Raw genomic sequence first — 13,424 nt, forward strand, 5'->3', positions numbered from 1 at the left:
AGGTTTTTTTTCTCTCTCCATAGATTTTAAGTTAGTCTGAAAACAAGGGGCCTAGCTGTGGTATATACATTTGTACCACTTTCACCTATGAAAAAATTGTGTCTTTGTAGGCTTTCTGTACTGTGGCAAATGCTGTTTAATCAGTAGTGACAGTATGGTGAAAATAAAACCAAGAGACATGGTGGCTCTTTTCAAGAATCTCAAATACTATGGTGTTTTCCCAGCGTAACCTGCATTGATGCTAATGTCAACTTTTTAACGATACCAGTTAGGTTCCTGCATCTTTAATAGTTATATTTTTAATAGTTATATAGAAGAGGCGTTTGCATGATAAGCTACACCTGCTAAAATTTCTTCTTCCACACATCTGTTGCAGGAGCTATTCCACTTACACCAGATGAATACCGTTTTATTTGCCTGGCTTTTTTAGATCTGTTCTATAAATTACTGTATTTTTAAAAACTGTTTTTAAGCTACTCTGGAATAACCTTTGGGATTGATGATGTGTGGGCAATTAAATCTAAATTAATAAATATTCATACATAGGCTCAAATAGTAGAACAGGAACACTCTTAGAGCTCATCTGCACCGCTCCTGAAATTCTACATTTTTCAAATCTGGTTTGTGCATTATAACACTCAAAATTTAGAAACCAAATGAATAGATAATGTGGGGGGCGAAAAAATCCTACTAGGCGATCAAAATGGAGTAACAGCACCAGAATTAGACAGATCAGTTAAAACGGGGGGGGGGGGGACCAAATGAAACTACCAACTACCTTTTTTCGGTTAATAGAAACATTTGATTTAGAGGACGCATGGAGAAACAAAAATCCATTCCAAAGAGAATATACCTTCTTTTCCTATCCGAAAAATTCAGCAGGAAGAATAGACGCCATTTGGTTAACTAAGGAACTGACCTTAAAAAATTTTAAAGCCGAAATTCAACCAAAAATGGAATAGGAAAAACCCCAACAAGATGGAGGCTGAATGAATCTCTTCTAAAAAATGAAAGCATTGTAGAAGAAGCAAAAGAAACATTAAAAGAATTCTTTAAATGGTTCAGTACCTATGCAGTTTGTTAGCTGTTGTCTCATTCTTTTGTACCAGGAACACACATTGGGCCTATTGTTATTTCGGATCTAGGGCCTTGTTGCTTCTTAAAAATTTTTTTTAAAAAATTGCCCATGCCATTTTTGGCTTACAACACATGGACACTTCGTAAGCAGTCCATAAAACCTGCTGCTGTGTCCCCACATTATTGATAGATAAAGGAAAATCCAGCTTGTGGTCCTTACTGACCAACAAAATTTACAACGCATTCTCAGGCACTCCTCCTACTTAAGGTGCAAGGGGGGTCTTCCTCCCTGGTAAATCTACCCAGAAAGGAGAGAAAGATTCACTCAGATATTAACAGCAGCAACAATGAAAACAAAATGGGGACTGAAGGCAATGGCTTTGGCACAGAGGAGGCGTTAAGGGACAGGGCAAAATAGGATAACCCAAAAAACGTGATATGGCAAGTGCACAGTACAAGACACCGTGCCATGTGTAATGGATTTAGAAAACCTTTTTGCTGCAAGACAGACCCAAAAAAGAAAATAACAGAACACCACTGGTTATCACATACAGCTCCCAAGTTTAAACAGTACAACGCATCATCAGAGATCTACAACCTCTTCTAGACAGTGACAGCTCCCTTTCTCAAGCTCTGGGAGGAAGACCTTTCATTGCCTACAGACAACCACCCAATCTTAAACAACTCCTCACCCACAATAATACAACCACCAGACTTAACATGGACACTGGTACCAGAGCCTACAATAAACCCAGATGCCAACTTTGCTGCCACATACACCCGGACAACACCATTACTGGCCCCAACAACATCCAACATACCGTCTCAGGACTATTTAATTGCTCATCCTCGTAACATTGTGTATGCCATCAAATGCCAACAGTGCCCTTCAGCTCTCTATATTGGACAAACAGGCCAAACCCTACGCCAAAGGATAAATGGACATAAATCTGACATCAGGAATTACAAGACAGAGAAACCAGTAGGAGAACACTTCAGTCTCCCAGGACATTCTATACAAGATCTTGTTGTAAAAATTTGCGGAGCTACACGGTCCTAGGAATAAGTGGATCCTTGACCCAGGTAGAGTCCAGGTATCCTGGCAGGCAGACGAATTTAAGCGTCTCCTGCCCACCAAATAACAGAGACCAAACCAGGACGTACGAAGCAAGGCACTTTTATTTTCACTGTTGCAACAGGGTCCTTCCTCTCACGCAGGAGAACAAGGAAGGAACCCCAAACAAAGGTGTCTTGCCCTTAAAAAGAAATTTGAAATTGGTTTCAGCCCACCCCCCAGAAGCATCATCCATATGTCACAGAAGGGGTGTAGCCCAAGACCCCCCTCCCTAGATTCATCATAGGTACATCATGAAAGGGGAGGTCTGGTGGCAGTAATCTGAGCAGTCTGGACCCTGCCCCCTGCCCCCAAAACCTAATCAACAAAAAAGAGAGATATTTACATTTCCCTGTTTCCCAGCCAAGTTAATCACACCCTTTTGTCTGGCACCCAGGTATCAGGATGCCAGGGATTATCACTTTAATTCCTGAGACAATGAGAAGGTTCCCCCCACCCCCCTTCTTCCTTGCAGAGGAACACCTGGTCAGAGAGAGAGAGTCAAAATGGTGTCAGTCAGGCCTGTCTTCCTGTGCTGCTTCAGACATGTTTCTGTACATTCATGTACATGTTTTATGAACAATTATTATATATATATATATGACCTTAAAATTCTTATAACAATCTCAAAGTAGTTGTCTTACTACAAAAGAATTTCAGAAATAGACTGGAAAGAGAAGTTGCTGAATTGCAACTTATCACCAAGCTTAAAACCATGGAGAGACCTGGTTTGAACAGAGACGTTGGATTCTTATCTCATTATACATGATAAAGCGATCTTCAGCCATCTCACCCCTTGCTTTTTCATGCAAGACCATTTGCAGTCGTTTACAGTCATCAACAGCTATCAGTCAGTCAATCACCCATTTCCACCACCCTCCTGAGTGATACCCCTCTCCACCCTTTCTCTACATATAAGCGTCTGGGGACTTCTATTTCAGTGTATCTGAAGAAGTGTGCATGCACACGAAAGCTCATACCAAAATAAAAAACTTAGTTGGTCTTTAAGGTGCTTCTGGAAGGAATATATATATACATATATATACATATACATACATACATATATATATATATATATATATATATATATATATATATATATATATTGCATGTTCACCTTTAGGCAGTAGATGGCACTAGCAACACACTATTGCTGTCACATCCTGATTTTTCATGTTTTCCTTGTGTGAGGAAGGCATATATATTTAAGTCCAAAACAAGATCACATTAAAACACACACCAGCACTTGGCATGTCTGTAAACACAAAGGCCAAGAAGCAGCTGCCACTTCTGATCAGAACCACAGAACAGTTTCCACAAGGTCTTCTGAGGACAAGTGTAAATATATATATATATATATTAAAGGAACTCCTCCGAGGCTCTAATTTAAGAGCCTTGCATGACTCATGTAAACAGAAGTGGCGCAACTGGTGAGTAATCCTGATAGCGCCTTTCTGTAAATATTTAATCGCAGTCAGGCTTCCAATGAGCCAGTCGGATTTTGGGTATTAAGACAATTACGATCTTAAAGGAAAGACGTGAGGGACGGGAAGGAGCTGTTCTCGTTGCAGGAGATTTGCTGCTTGTTTTTCTATATTTACTGTTGACCTGCTTTGTCGCATATATTTTAAATTAGCGTTTCTCCTTGTTGTTAAGCCGTGCAGAGAACGTGGTTCTAGAACGGCATATGAACGGCCTGAAATAAGTAAAGTAAAGATATATATATGAAATTCAAAATTCAGCCGACGAACTGAGGTATAATGACACTTTTGCTGCAGGTAGAAATATCAGTATTTTGACATTCAGTGTATGAATCTTTACCCACAAGCATTTTGGGGGCAAAAGAAGAGCTTTGAGAGGACGTTAAAAATTCTCTGCAGAGAGCAGAGTGGCTTTCTTTTGTACTGGTGCCCTGACTATTCACCAGCCAGCGCAGGATCATAGAGGATCACTGCTCCATCACCCAATCAGATTTGCCTATGGATTATGTTGAGGGGGGGGGAAGGAAACCAGTGCTTTGCCCTCAAAATGATCTCATGCGAGGGAGGGAAGTTCTGCCTCTGTTGCTCAAGCGACTGGGCTGTGCTAGCAACACATCACCCTGATTGCCTATTGTGGTGCTCCTGTAAACATTTTCACCCACTTTTGAGGCCTCTGTCAAAATCACAAAAAGGTGGGTGCTTTATGTGGGTGTTTGCAACCCCTTCTCTTGCTCTGGCATTGTGAACTGACTGAGGTTTTAGAGTAAATAATTGTGGTACCGTAATTACCGTGTTTCTCCGAAAATAAGACACCGTCTTATATTTATTTTTCCTCAAAAAAAAAAAAAAACACCACACTATGGCTTGTTTTCAGGGGGTGTATTATTTTTCTCCTCCTCCTGCCGCGGCCGGCATTGCTGCTGCGCCTATCACTATGTCTTATTTTTGGGGTATGGCTTATATTTCTTGAATGCTTAAAAATCCTGCTACGTCTTATTTTACGGCTACGTCTTATTTTCGGAGAAACAGGGTACTTGGTCAAGGAATAAATAGTTGATAGCCTCGTGGACTTACAAAATTTAACTCCACCTACAGTAGGTTTTGTCCGTAGACCAGCCTTTGCAATAATAATAATATAAATAATAATAATAATAATAATAATTAATAATAATTTATTATTTATACCCCGCCCATCTGGCTGGGTTTCCCCTGCCACTCTGGGCGGCTTCCAACCGAATATTAAAAACAGTACAGCATCAAACATTAAAAACTTCCCTAAACAGGGCCGCCTTCAGTTGTCTTCTAAATGTAAAATAGTTGTTTATTGCCTTGACATCTGCTGGGAGGGCGTTCCACAGGGCGGTTGCCACTACCGAGAAGGCCCTCTGTCTGGTTCCCTGTAACCTCACTTCTCGCAATGAGGGAACCGCCAGAAGGCCCTCGGTGCTGGAGCTCAGTGTCCGGGCTGAATGGTGGGGGTGGAGACGCAACCTGGTGCCGTCCAGATGTTTTGAATTGCCATCCCCACCTGCCCCTGCCAACACAACCATCGTGTCTGAGGAAGATGGGAGCCACAGTCTAAGAGATACAAGCGGGCACCGTGCCAGTGAAAGCTGTGAGATAGACTTTTATGCAATTTCCAGATGTTTGCTTCCAGCTTCCCCAGTGAGGGGAAAACAGGAACCACCACTACCTCACCCCAGAGAAGTCCCGTGCTTCCTTGGAGTGTTGCAGTCTCTCGGGGAAGGGTCACAATGACCGAGGAGAAAAGGGAAATTCATAGCTTGGAGATACAAGCTGAGGTTGGTTCTCTAAAGGCAGTCCAGAGAGTAGTGGTTGGAGAAGCAGGTAGCAAGACTGGGCTGTGGTGGCAAGGAAGGTTTCGAAGTGAGGCCTCAAAGCAGCAGGTAGCTTTTATAAAAACACACCACATCCACCCAAAACTTGTGCAACGAAGGGGACCATCCCTGCTGAAGCAGGAGCTGGAATCATGTGTTGTGATGAGCTAGCTCTGTGTGGCTTAGGTCAAGGACACTCTAGGTGGCCTTTGGCTCTTCTTCCCACCTTTCCATGGGGCAGATGCTATGAGTTGGCCTCAGGTGTTGGAGAAGAGGTTCATATAGGAAAAGGACAAGAGAGGTGGAGCCAAGCCAAGAGCCTATTGGGACCCAAGGAAGCCTATCGTATTCCACAGAACTATTGAATTTGCTTGGCAAACTCCTCTTTCTCTGCCCACACTGCTAATCCTGCTCATGCGTTTGACTAGCACCAACTGCCCTGGGAAAGAGCTGACGTCTGGATTGTGGCTGTCTGGTTGGTGCTAGCTGGTTTTTCTTTTGCACAGTTTCTCACCCTTCCGGTCTTGAATTCAATTCGCCACATTTCCAAGCCCGTTCACGTGTTGTTCTTGAAAAGACCTCATGCAAATTCGGCGGCATTTTAGTATACTGTACACACTATCGAATGCAATTTCCCCCTAGTATGGATATTCATTGTATAATGTGTTTTTCTGTATACATTTCTGCACTGCAAAATTTGGAGAAGTGGGTCAACTTTGACAGGTGACCGGGAGCACCCACACATCGGTCACCTGGTGACATCAGATGATTGACAGGTGGAGGAACCCACCCACTTGTCAAAAATTGGCTTGTCGGGTGTTGTTGTTGTTTAGTCGTTTAGTCGTGTCCGACTCTTCGTGACCCCATGGACCATAGCACGCCAGGCACTCCTGTCTTGCACTGCCTCCCGCAGTTTGGTCAAACTCATGTTCGTAGCTTCGAGAACACTGTCCAACCACCTTGTCCTCTGACGTCCCCTTCTCCTAGTGCCCTCAATCTTTCCCAACATCAGGGTCTTTTCCAAGGATTCTTCTCTTCTCATGAGGTGGCCAAAGTATTGGAGCCTCAGCTTCACGATCTGTCCTTCCAGGGAGCACTCAGGGCTGATTTCCTTCAGAATGGATAGGTTTGATCTTCTTGCAGTCCATGGGACTCTCAAGAGTCTCCTCCAGCACCATAATTCAAAAGCATCAATTCTTCGGCGATCAGCCTTCTTTATGGTCCAGCTCTCACTTCCATACATCACTACTGGGAAAACCATAGCTTTAACTATACGGACCTTTGTCGGCAAGGTGATGTCTCTGCTTTTTAAGATGCTGTCTAGGTTTGTCATTGCTTTTCTCCCAAGAAGCAGGCGTCTTTTAATTTCGTGACTGCTGTCACCATCTGCAGTGATCAAGGAGCCCAAGAAGGTAAAATCTCTCACTGCCTCCATTTCTTCCCCTTCTATTTGCCAGGAGGTGATGGGACCAGTGGCCATGATCTTGGTTTTTTTGATGTTGAGCTTCAAAAAAAATATGGCAAAATATGGCTTGTTGGGTAGGAGGTGATAAAGATCTGGATTCCCAGGCCAAAAACTTTCCCCATCCCTTCCCCTGGAGTCTCATCCCACAATGACTGACTGACTGATTTGTTTGTTTGTTTAGCTTCCCACCTTCCCTCCCAAGCACCTTGAGGGTGGCATGCATGATTCTCCCCCTCCACATCTTATCCTCACAACCCTGTGAGGTAGAGAGGGTGAATAGCCCAAAGTCACTTGGCGAGCTTCATGTCCAAAATAGGGATTTGAACCCTGTTCTTCCAGGGCCTAATCCGACACGCTAACCACTGTATCAGCCAAACATATTCACTTACATTTGTTGAAAGGAACAGCGCTTGAGGGAATGTGATCTGAAATCTTCCCCTTTGTATGGGTGTTGAAGATGGGCGATGGTTTTGTGACACAATCGGGCCGCCTTGGCTTTTTGGGGTGGGGGTGGGGGTGAGGAACATATTCTGGCATGGTGTCAACACTGTCCAATTTATTTGATGACTTGTGCATCAGACAAAATGTTCTCGATCATGTGGAAACATATAGTGCGATTATGTTGACGTCTTCGAAACCTTGCAGGATGCATTGTTGATCTTTTCTTACCAGGTGATATAGAAGTCATTTTTGGTTCCCTTCCCTTATTTTGACTCTTAAACAGAAGAAAACAAAACAAATCTGAAGTGGGATGGATTGATTTCTTTTTGTGGGATCATGACGAAGAAGCTCACTTTTGTGTGTGTGTGTGGGGGGGAATCGCTCTGTTTTATACAAAGCGCTGCTCACATTAGTGGTGCTATGGAAATCACGAAATAACAATAACAAATAGCTTGGGTGCCTCTCAGTGTTTTTAATCTGGTGGCATTATTTTTAAGTCCTTTTCGTTCCGGCGGGAGCGCCTCGTAGTCAAACGACGTGTTACATGTGCCCAGCCCTACTTGACGGCAAGCAACAGTCAAGAAATTAGTTTCATTAAATCTTGCCTCTTGTCCCCCGATGATCTCAGCGCACATAGGCCCCTGTGCCTTCCAAGCCAGAGATTAGTCTCCACCAACTGTGAATGGAAAGAGAAACCTGATCTCTGAAAAAACAAAGACTTCCTCCCGCCCCTCTTGCCTCTCTGTACATTGTGAAGCTGCTGGCTTCTACTGCCCAAGGTATTCTCCCTCCTTCTCCCTGACAGGCCTGCCGTAGCCATCCAGAGTCTCTTATCTGCCAACTGCAGTCAAACCAATTTTTAAAAAGGGCTGAATAAGACGGAGCTTATCTGGAGAGCGAGGCCTTATCTCCAGCCTGTTTGGGAGCTAGCAGCCCACTGTGTTTACAGGGAGAGGAAATAATTTTCTCAGAAGGCAGGGGGGGATTTCTTTCTGCAAGATTTCTGGTCCTTGGCGACCTGAAGTCCTACAGAGGAAAGCTTTTAAAAGTGCGCAAGCACCGGTGGCTTTTGTTGCGAACCAGTTTCAAGTCAAGTGTCTTGCAATCCTTGGTGGGAATTTGGGCAGCCCTGATCAGAAATGAAAGAAAGAAAGAAAGAAAGAAAGAAAGAAAGAAAGAAAGAAAGAAAGAAAGAAAGAAAGAAAGGGGCATCATAGAAACAGGAAGTGACGTCTGCAGTCAGAAGTACTAGTGTCATCCCTCGTTTCAACTATGCGGAGCCGCTGGCGTCGGCGGAGGGCGCGTGAAGCTGAAAAATGACCACTGCTAACAAGACACCACCCGGTGCAGATCCAAAGCAGCTGGAAAGGACTGGAACTGTTCGAGAAATTGGATCACAAGCTGTTTGGTCACTTTCCACTTGTAAACCAGGATTTGGTGTGGATCAGTTACGAGATGATAATCTACAAACATACTGGCAGTCTGACGGATCACAGCCTCATTTGGTGAACATCCAATTCAGGAGGGAAACAACAGTGAAAACGCTGTGTATTTACAGTGGTACCTCTACTTACGAATTTAATGTGTTCCGAATGCACATTTGTAAGTCGAATAAATTTGTAAGTCGAATCCCATAGGAATGCATTGGGAGAAAAAAATTGTAAGTCGAAGCAAACCTATCTAAACCGCATCCAAGATGGCGGACGGAGCTCCGTTCTTAAGTAGAAACATTCATAAGTAGAGTTATTCGTAAGTAGAGGTACCACTGTATGCAGATTATAAATCAGATGAAAGCTACACTCCAAGTAAGATCTCTGTCAGGGTAGGAAACAACTTCCACATATCTACAGGAAACCCGGCAACTTGAATTAGTGGAGCCCAGTGGTTGGATTCATGTAGCCTTAACAGATACTCATAAGAAACCTATCTGCAGTTTTATGATTCAGATTGCTGTTTTAGCCAATCACCAAAATGGAAGAGACACTCATATGCGGCAAATCAAGGTGTACAGTATACACCAGTGGAAGAAAGTTCTATTGGTAAATTTCCTAGGTGTACAACATTTGATTTTAATGTTTAATCAATTATTTTATTTTTCTGTTGGAAGCCGCCCAGAGTGGCTGGGGAAACACAGCCAGATGGGCGGGGTATAAATAATAAATTGTTGTTGTTGTTGTTGTTGTTGTTGTTATGCATTGTAAATTGCTAGTCAGAGGATGGCGTATTGGTCTAAAGCAGGCACCCCCAACCTTCGGCCCTCCAGATGTTTTGGACTACAATTCCCATCATCCCTGACCACTCGTCCTGCTAGCTAGGGATCATGGGAGTTGTAGGCCAAAACATCTGGAGGGCTGCAGGTTGGGGATGCCTGGTCTAAAGGAATACGAAACTCAAAGTAGGTATAATAATAATAATAATAATAATTTATTATTTATACCCCGCCCATCTGGCCGGGTTCCCCCAGCCACTCTGGGCGGCTTCCAAAAAAAAAACAGAAATTATAAAATACAGAAATCCATCAAACATTAAAAGCTTCCCTAAACAGGGCTGCCTTGAGATGCCTTCTAAAGGTCTGGTAATTGTTCTCTTTGACCTCTAGTGGGAGGGCATTCCACAGGGTGGGTGCCACTACCGAGAAGGCCCTCTGCCTGGTTCCCTGTAACTTGGCTTCTCGTAATGAGGGAACCGCCAGAAGGCCCTCGGAGCTGGACCTCAGTGTCCGGGCAGAACGATGGGGGTGGAGACGCTCCTTCAGGTATACCGGACCGAGGCCGTTTAGGGCTTTAAAGGTCAACACCAACACTTTGAATTGTGCTCGGAAACGTACTGGGAGCCAATGTAGGTCTTTTAGGACCGGTGTTATGTGATCTCGGCGGCCGCTCCCAGTCACCAGTCTAGCTGCCGCATTCTGGATTAGTTGTAGTTTCCGGGTCACCTTCAAAGGTAGCCCCACGTAGAGCGCATTGCAGTAGTCCAAGCGAGAGATAACTAGAGCATGCACCACTCTGGAGAGACAGTCAGTGGGCAGGTAGGGACTCAGCCTGCGTACCAGATGGAGCTGATAAACAGCTGCCCTGGACACGGAGTTGACCTGTGCCTCCATGGACAGCTGTGAGTCTAAAATGACTCCCAGGCTGCGCACCTGGTCTTTCAGGGGCACAGTTACCCCATTCAGGACCAGGGAGTCCTCCACACCCGCCCGCCTCCTGTCCCCCACAAACAGTACTTCTGTCTTGTCAGGATTCAATCTCAATCTGTTAGCCGCCATCCATCCTCCAACCGCCTCCAAGCACTCACACAGGACCTTCACCGCCTTCACTGGTTCTGATTTAAAAGAGAGGTAGAGCTGGGTATCATCAGCATACTGATGGACACCCAGCCCAAACCCCCTGATGATCTCTCCCAGTGGCTGCATATAGATGTTAAAAAGCATGGGGGAGAGGACAGAACCCTGAGGCACCCCACAAGTGAGCGCCCAGGGGTCTGAACACTCATCCCCCACCACCACTTTCTGAACACGGCCCAGGAGGAAGGAGCGGAACCACTGCATGACAGTGCCCCCAGCTCCCAAGCCCTCTAGACGGTCCAGAAGGATGTTATGGTCGATGGTGTCAAAAGCCGCTGAGAGATCCAGCAGAACAAGGAAACAGCTCTTACCTTTGTCCCTAGCCCGCCGGAGATCATCGACCAGTGCGACCAAGGCAGTTTCAGTCCCATGATGAGGCCTGAATCCTGACTGGAAGGGATCCAAATGGTCCGCTTCTTCCAGGCGTGCCTTGCAGGTAAACTAGCCTTGCATTTAAGCACTAGCCTGGTAACCAGAGGCAACTAGGAATTGCATGCAAGTGAGTGAGCAGGCTGATAGCATAGGAACGGGGTGCTCTTTTCTTTCTCTGCACCTGTCATATAAACCAAGTTGGCTGCTAGAGGAGGGAAACCCCATTCTCTTAGCTCTGCTTATAAATGCAGCTCTTCGTGCCACCTTTGTTAGCCACTAAAAAAACTTTGCAGGCTACTATTGACTGAGTTGCTTATTTTAGAAGGCCCAGGTGAAACCTATAATCTTGCACTGGGCTGACTTAGGTTGGTGTAGAATTACAGTATTTTTCACTCCATAAGTCACACTTTTTTCATCCTAAAAAGTAAGAGGAGATGTCTGTGTGTCTTATGGATCGAGTGTGTGGTCCCTGGAGCTGAACTGCCCAGGATCGAAAGGCAGATCATGCTTCTTCTTCTTTTACAAAAGAAAGCTAGAGGCTAGCAAGAGGGAAACAGAGTGTTGAAAGGAATCAGCTCAGCAGCTGATTGCAAGAGATCGGGGAGGGAGATAAGGGAGCTAGCTCTCTTTTCTGCCCGGCCAGGCCCCTTGCCTAGGCCTCAATTGTTGTCTACAGAGGGAGACATGTGATTGGCTGATTAGATTATCTGTCTGGAAACTGTAGAAATGGGTCCCTTTCCTTTCCTAAAGAAGCTGCAGAACTGTGAGTTGAACCCCATAAAAACAGGATTTTTTCCCCCTTTGCAAGCTAAGCTGAACAACTTTGAGTTGATCCTCAAAAATGGAGCTTTCCCCCTTTGCAAAAGAAGCTTCCTGAAAAATTTAATGGGGGGGGGGGGCAAAGGCACCTAGGCCTCTAGGAATTGGCTGCTATGCCTAGGACAATTCAAGAAAGCAAAAAAAAAATATTCTTGTTTTTCTCCTCTAAAAACTGGGTGCGTCCTATGGTGATGTGCGTCTTATGGAGCGAAGCCCATTCCCCCAGGAGGCAGTGATGACAACCAGCTTTGATGGCTTCAAAAGAGGATTGGATAAATTCACGTAGGAGAGGGCTATTGGTGGCTACTGGCCAAGACTCCACAGAATGCCAGTTTCTAGAAAGGGTGCTCTTGTGCTCATGTTCTGCCCCTTGGTGTTCCACAGGGATCTGGTGGACCCCTGTGAGAACGGGGTGCTGGATGAGGTGTGGGTGCTGGATGATGCCTACTAGGGACCCTTAACCAGCAATTTTAAGAGGACATATTGTGTGTACTGCTAGTCTCATGACTACCAATTGGTTTGAAACCTGGTATTGGTTATTTGCTCAGGAAGACAAAATTATTAGTGTAGGAAAGAACTCAAGAAGGTAAGGTCTAGGAATAGGGGGGAAATTCAGTTCAGTTTGTGAATCTATAAGATTAATGCTCCCTGAAACAATATGCAAACTAAATAAAAAATTCATTCCAGTAGCACCTTAGAGACCAACTTACGGTAGTTTGGTATGAGCTTTCGTCTGCATGCACACTTCTTCAGATACCTACCTGTAACTAAAACACAGCCAACCTTCAAAGTTCATGCTTAATCTGAATTTTCCCCACAACCAACCATTATTTACAGAAAGGCATATATTAGTCGGAAATGTGCATAAAAACGGATATACAAGTAAAACAGCATACAAAAATGCATTATATTAAAATAAATTGCTTGCAAATGTGTGGATAGGAAGTTGGATAGGAAGTTGACACTGCATACAAAAATGTGTTTTATTAGGGGGAATTTGCACTAAAATGCTGAATAATTTTAATGAGGATTTAATAATGATAGAAAATGGCTGCAGAACTGTTGAGAAATGAATTTAAGATTGGAAAAAGGAGAAACTCTGAGGAGTGAAATTGAATGATCTTTCCATCCCTATAGTAAGGACACATTCAGATTGCAGACCCCCATGATGCCTCAAGCCAGGGTCTCGAGTCTGGTAATTGTTCTGGGGGGCATCTATGCAGACTCAAAGCAAAAGCCCCTCCTAGTCCCTGCTCATCAAAATGGGTAAGAGCAGACCAAGGCGCAAAATGAAGTTGCAGGATTCAATATGCCCCCCAACTAGGATCAGAGAGACCCTTCCTCCAAAACTTCTTCCAGGACATAAGGGTTTGTAAACACCCAAAGATTACACCTCATCACCACCACACCCAGAATCCATGCAGCATAAAGAGTTGCTCTACAGACAGAATTCCCTGGGAAGTTGCTCCAC

The 13,424-nt window shown here is 44.5% G+C and overlaps 1 long non-coding RNA gene across 2 annotated transcripts in view; it reads left to right on the forward strand.

Moving 5' to 3' along the window:
• LOC132591836 (uncharacterized) overlaps positions 1-13,424 on the forward strand; it is a 47,378-nt gene that overhangs the window by 13,075 nt on the left and 20,879 nt on the right. The window contains exon 1 of one of the 2 annotated variants that reach the window (XR_009557250.1): positions 3,481-3,621. The exons of the other annotated variant lie outside the window; for it this stretch is intronic. This is a non-coding gene — a long non-coding RNA (uncharacterized LOC132591836). Of the gene's footprint in view, positions 1-3,480; positions 3,622-13,424 lie in introns of those variants that run through there. 2 annotated transcript variants of the gene reach the window in all.

The sequence above is a fragment of the Zootoca vivipara genome, chromosome 3 (assembly GCF_963506605.1).
Source record: "Zootoca vivipara chromosome 3, rZooViv1.1, whole genome shotgun sequence".
NCBI classification, from domain to species: Eukaryota; Metazoa; Chordata; class Lepidosauria; order Squamata; family Lacertidae; genus Zootoca; species Zootoca vivipara.